Source organism: Helianthus annuus, chromosome 12 (genome assembly GCF_002127325.2).
Source record: "Helianthus annuus cultivar XRQ/B chromosome 12, HanXRQr2.0-SUNRISE, whole genome shotgun sequence".
In the NCBI taxonomy this organism is placed as follows: Eukaryota; Viridiplantae; Streptophyta; class Magnoliopsida; order Asterales; family Asteraceae; genus Helianthus; species Helianthus annuus.
The window spans coordinates 69,264,226-69,269,952 of record NC_035444.2 but is presented as its reverse complement, the minus strand read 5'-3'; positions in this window follow the sequence as shown (position 1 = coordinate 69,269,952).

The following is a 5,727-nucleotide window of genomic DNA, read 5'->3' as shown; positions in this document are numbered from 1 at the left end:
ATACGTCAGTTTACACTGGTAAATACATTCAACCGACACTTTTGTAAAATGTTTATTAAAATTGATTTGAATGCACAAGGCACAAACTCTTTTATAACTTGGGAGAATTATTTAATATTATAATCTTGTGAACGAATTACATGTTCCTTTTGCGTTCGGTAGCCCAGATCTAGTCCGGGTTAAAGATCAATAGACACACCACATAGCATATAACACCGTGGCGGGTAACCAACGGCTATGCCTTTATAATTATGGACATAATGCCGGGTGTACGCCTACACCCGAATGTCAAGGTCGTGGCCATTTCGTAAAATGCTGCCAAGGATATCCGGGACATGGTCATTAACCCCCCAAAGGCTTTTAAGTAACAAGACTATTTAAATGAGCCGATCAAATTATTCAATTAACTACCAAACGATGGAAGATTTGATGCTCGATCAAGCGGTATTTTATATATACGGTAACCCAAGCCCGTATAACGGAAAATAAGTTAAAAGTATTTACCTTTGCAAGTATAGTCCTTTATTGATTAAATCACAGATATCTTTTACTGGTCTCCTAATCTGGAACGAAGGTTTTAAAATAACCTATTAGAATCCTAACGGGTCTTCATATTAGCCGTAGCCTAGACCGGTCAGTTTCAAAGGATAGATACGGTTTAATTGCGTGAAAGGCGAAAACCGGGAATGGATATGTGATTCTGACCCAACAAGTTTGAAGGCTCGTTTTATATGGGTTTAATATTCACACTCTGGATTTTGGGGTCAAAACAATATGGTTTGACCCGTATCGGCTAATTTATGTAAACTAGTTACATACGCCGAACCGTGCGCGCAATAGGCGCAACGGGTAACCGTAAGAGTCCTACACTGTTTTCCTAAGTCAATATGCCTTAAAGAGGTTGTGGTATCAGTAGGATACTTTCCGTAATGCCCGTAACGAGTTAAAGTTGTTATTATGCCTTTGGTCTTTTTAAAGATTATAAAAGAGGTTTTAGTGTTCTACAGGAAATTTGAGTTTCCCGAACAGTTTATAAAGTCTAAAATACTTTATTTATTATTTAAAATCAGTAGCAACTGGAATCGGGTCAAAAAACCTTGTAGAACTCAAGTTATGGCCAAAAAGGGCATATTCGGTATTTACCGAACCGTAGCCATAACCGCAGGTTATGAGCAGGTTAAAAATAATTAAAAATCTTTAAAAACCCCAAAATATTATTTTACAACAGTGAGTAAAAGGTTTGGTGTCGAAATCCGGGTTTAGATAGGCGTTATGCTAATTGCGCCGTTTATTACAAAAGTTTTCTTTAATTGCGCTATTTAGCATAACTCATATTCTGGATCTCGGACTGACGTGAAATTTTAGGGACATGCTTAGAAATCAGTAACCAAGGTTATGATCCTTTCACATGTCCAAAATTCTCGTTTTAATTTAAAAAAGGCGTTACGGTCAACTTTTAAGCATTTAACGGAAATGTGTAAAAGACTTGGACAACGACGAACCGGTCACAAAGGGTGATACCATCATGTAACCTGGTCCTAAGAGAGTCCTAAGGCATATCTAAATCCAACTTTAACGGGTCAGAACTGAAGTCAATGCAAAAGTCAAACTTTTGCGACTTTCGGCTCTGAACCGGGTCAATATAGCAAATGGTCGAATCAAACAAGCTTAGACTAGTTTATATACTTATTATCATGTTTTATGAACGTTTAAACAGGTCGCATATCATCTACATTAAAGATTATGCGTAAAATCGCAAAATGGCTTTCTGTTGACTTTTTAAGTACACGTTTGACTCGACATTTGGACTAGTTAGAGTGGTGATCAGGGGGAACCCTTTTAGGGGTTTATTACCCACATAAATACCAACACATAACTACTTTTGATTCGACAATTCACTGGACCATTCGTGATTTATCACAAAGTCAATCGTTAGTTACGACGGATTGACTTTTAATGCTCACTAAGCAAAAACAAAGCCATAGAAGGTTTGGCATACTTACAGAGGCTTAGTGCACGACTTAGGATTATAGAAGAACACTTGGGAGCTTCAGGAATGATCAGAAGATGTGTTTTGAGGTGTGGTGAACTTATGCACAATGTAGGCCTATTTATAGTGAAAGAATGGCCTCTAGATCATTACAACTCAGGCTACAAGTGAGTATGGATGTTCAGCAGGTGGCCCTTGATGCTAGGAGGCAAGTAGGGGGCGCCCATGCTTCACTTATTGCACTTTTGATCGTTCACAACTTCAAACAACAAGTCTGTCCAAAGTTTCTGCATCTGGGTGGTTCACGCGGCCCGCATGGGAGATCAGGCAGCCTTGTACGCGGGCCGCCTGGATCTTTAGGACAGACGCGTATAATCAGGAGGCTCGCTGCCCGCGTTAACTTACCCAAATCCTTAACGCGGCCTGCATTAGGTCAGTTTTTCAAGATTTCTAAATCTTTTATAATCATTAACGAAATCTTTGTAATTAATAGCCTGACCTTTCGGTTTTGAAGGGGTAACTTTGCGATTTGGCCTATGATTATTTACAACTAAGGGTCTCGTGTTATTTACCCGCATTGTTAAGTCCCCGGTTAGTTTAATTACTATCCGGAAAGCCTTAACTTTCATTGTCGACGCTTTTAACCCTTCTCGTACGAATTTGATCATAACTTTCTCGTTTTAAAACGGAACTTCGTGGAATTTATACAGTACATTCTAGTGAGTGTATTTTACTGTTACAAAGCCTCGGGTTCGTCAAAGGGTCACTCAGAGGTATAATTAAACATGTTGACACAGTTAACCCCTGCAGCTTGTAATCTCTCACTTTCCTCCGCGTTTCGCTTCCGTACGATCCATGATTTATTCGTTTGAAGGTACGAGCATCGTTTTAGGGTTACTATACAGTATACTTACCCTTGTTTGACATTTATAACCCTCGAATTTACATACTTTCAAGGTTTGTCAACTTTAGTCCTTTATTTAATATTAAATGCCACGTGTAAACTCAAGACACGTGTCAATACATTATTGGACACAAAATTTCGAGGTGTTATATCCTCACCCCCTTAAAATAAATCTTGACCCGAGATTTACTCAAATAAATAAGGGTATTTCTCTTTCATCGTGGATTCAACTTCCCACGTGAATTCGGGACCTCTCCGGGCATCCCATTTAACCTTGACTATAGGTACATGCTTTCTTCGAAGTTTTTTCACCTGTCGGTCTTCAATCGACAAAGGCTTCTCCACAAACTTCAAGCTCTCATCTATATGCACATCTGTGTGAGGTATCACCAATGATTCATCAGCGAAACACTTCTTAAGATTGCAGATGTGGAACACATTGTGAATTCCATTGAGCTCTTCTGGTAAGTTCAACTTATAGGCAACTGACCCGACACGTTCGATAACCTCAAAAGGTCCTATGTATCTCGGGCTCAGTTTACCCTTCTTACCGAAACGCATCACCCCCTTCCAGGGTGATACTTTAAGTAATACCTTTTCACCCACTTCGAAGTGAAAATCCTTACGCTTTGGATCAGCGTAACTTTTCTGCCTATCTCAGGCAGCTTTGAGACGTTCTCGAATCTGGACAATCTTGTCCGTCGTTTCGAAGACTATCTCTGGTCCCGATAATTGGACCTCTCCAACTTCCGCCCAACAAACAGGCGATCTACACTTTCTACCGTATAATGCCTCGAAAGGCGCAGCCTTTATGCTGGTATGGTAGCTATTGTTGTAGGAGAATTCGATTAGTGGTAGGTTCTTATCCCAACTACCACCTAAATCGATAGCACATGCACGCAGCATGTCTTCTAACGTTTGAATAGTACGCTCACTTTGACCGTCTGTATGAGGATGGTAAGCCGTACTAAAATTCAAACGTGTGCCCAAAGATTGCTGGAAGCTTTTCCAGAAATGAGACGTGTATCTAGTATCTCGATCAGAGATAATAGACACAGGTATGCCATGTAAGGCTACAATCTTATCTACGTATAACTGGGCTAATGTGTCGGAGCTATAAGTCTCCTTGATGGGTAAGAAATGAGCTGACTTAGTCAGTCTATCGACTATAACCCATATTGTGTCATTTCCTTTGCTCGTCTTGGGTAACTTGGTGATAAAATCCATAGTTACACATTCTCATTTCCATTCAGGAAGTTCAGGCAGACGGCTTTTGATGCTCAGCCTTGACTTGCGCACAAGTCAAGCATTTGGCTACATAAGAGGCTACAGACTTTTTCAAGCCTATCCACCAATGATTTGCCTTTAGATCCTGATACATTTTATCTGCTCCAGGATGGACAGAATATTTGGAACTATGGGCTTCTTGGAGGATAACATCTCGTAGTCCTCCATAAATAGGAACCCATATTCGCCCATTCAATCGCAAAATTCCATCCTTGCTAAGAGTTAGCTGCTCCTCAGTTACTCCCAGCTTCTGCTTAGGATAGTTAGCTTCCAACACAGCTTCCATCTGTGCAGCTAACACCCTTTCAATCAGATTATTCTTTACTTCAATGCTCTTAGCATTGATTCGGATGGGTTTCACCCTTTCTTTTCGGCTCAGGGCATCAGCGACTACATTCGCCTTGCCGGGATGATATCTGATTTCACAATCATAATCATTTAAGGTTTCCATCCAACGGCGTTGCCTCATATTTAGCTCCTTCTGATTAAACAGATGTTGAAGGCTCTTGTGGTCTGAATAGATCACAAACTTGATTCCGTATAGATAATGAGCAGGTTTTTTCGGAAAACTCTATTTATTCTGGTGTGGATGGCAGGCAGGCCTATATTTATTGGTTTTAATAGGACTCCTTACAAGCGTTGTTTCTATCTACTATTATCTAAAAATAATCAAGTTATTAATGACTGGATGAAACCAAGAAATAACCCCTCACGTGCGAAATTATAGAATAGTGCGAACACAACGGCACCCAACTCCAAGTCATGGGTGGTGTAATTCTTTTCGTGCACCTTTAACTGTCTCGAAGCATAGGCAATAACCTTGCCTTTTTGCATGAGCACACACCCCATGCCAGTGTGTGACGTGTCGCAGTAAACTACGAACTCTTCGGTACCTTCCGGTAGTGTCAACATAGGGGCGTTGCTTAGCTTTTGCTTTAAAATATCAAAGGACTCTTGCTGCTTAGGGCCCCAAACAAACTTTTCCTTCTTCTTGGTTAGAGAAGTTAAGGGCGCAGCAATCCTTGAAAAATTTTCAATGAATCGCCTGTAGTATCCTGCTAACCCCAGGAAACTACGAATCTCAGTAGGCGTCTTTGGCTCTTGCCAATTCATGACAGCCTCTACTTTAGCGGGATCCACCTGGATACCACGCTCACTGACGACATGTCCTAGAAATTGGACTTCTCGCAGCCAGAATTCGCATTTAGAGAATTTGGCATAGAGTTTCTCGCGATGCAGCAATTTGAGAATACAACGAAGGTGTTTCTCGTGGTCAGCTTTGTTCTTTGAGTAGATAAGAATGTCGTCGATGAAAACGATGACGAATTTATCTAAGTACGGCTTGCAGACGCGATTCATGAGATCCATGAACGTAGCCGGTGCATTTGTGAGCCCAAAAGGCATCACTAGGAACTCGTAGTGACCGTAGCGAGTCCTAAATGATGTTTTATGCACGTCTTCATCTCTGACCTTCAGCTGATGGTAGCCTGACCTCAAATCGATCTTTGAAAAATAACTTGCCCCCTGCAACTGATCGAACAAATCA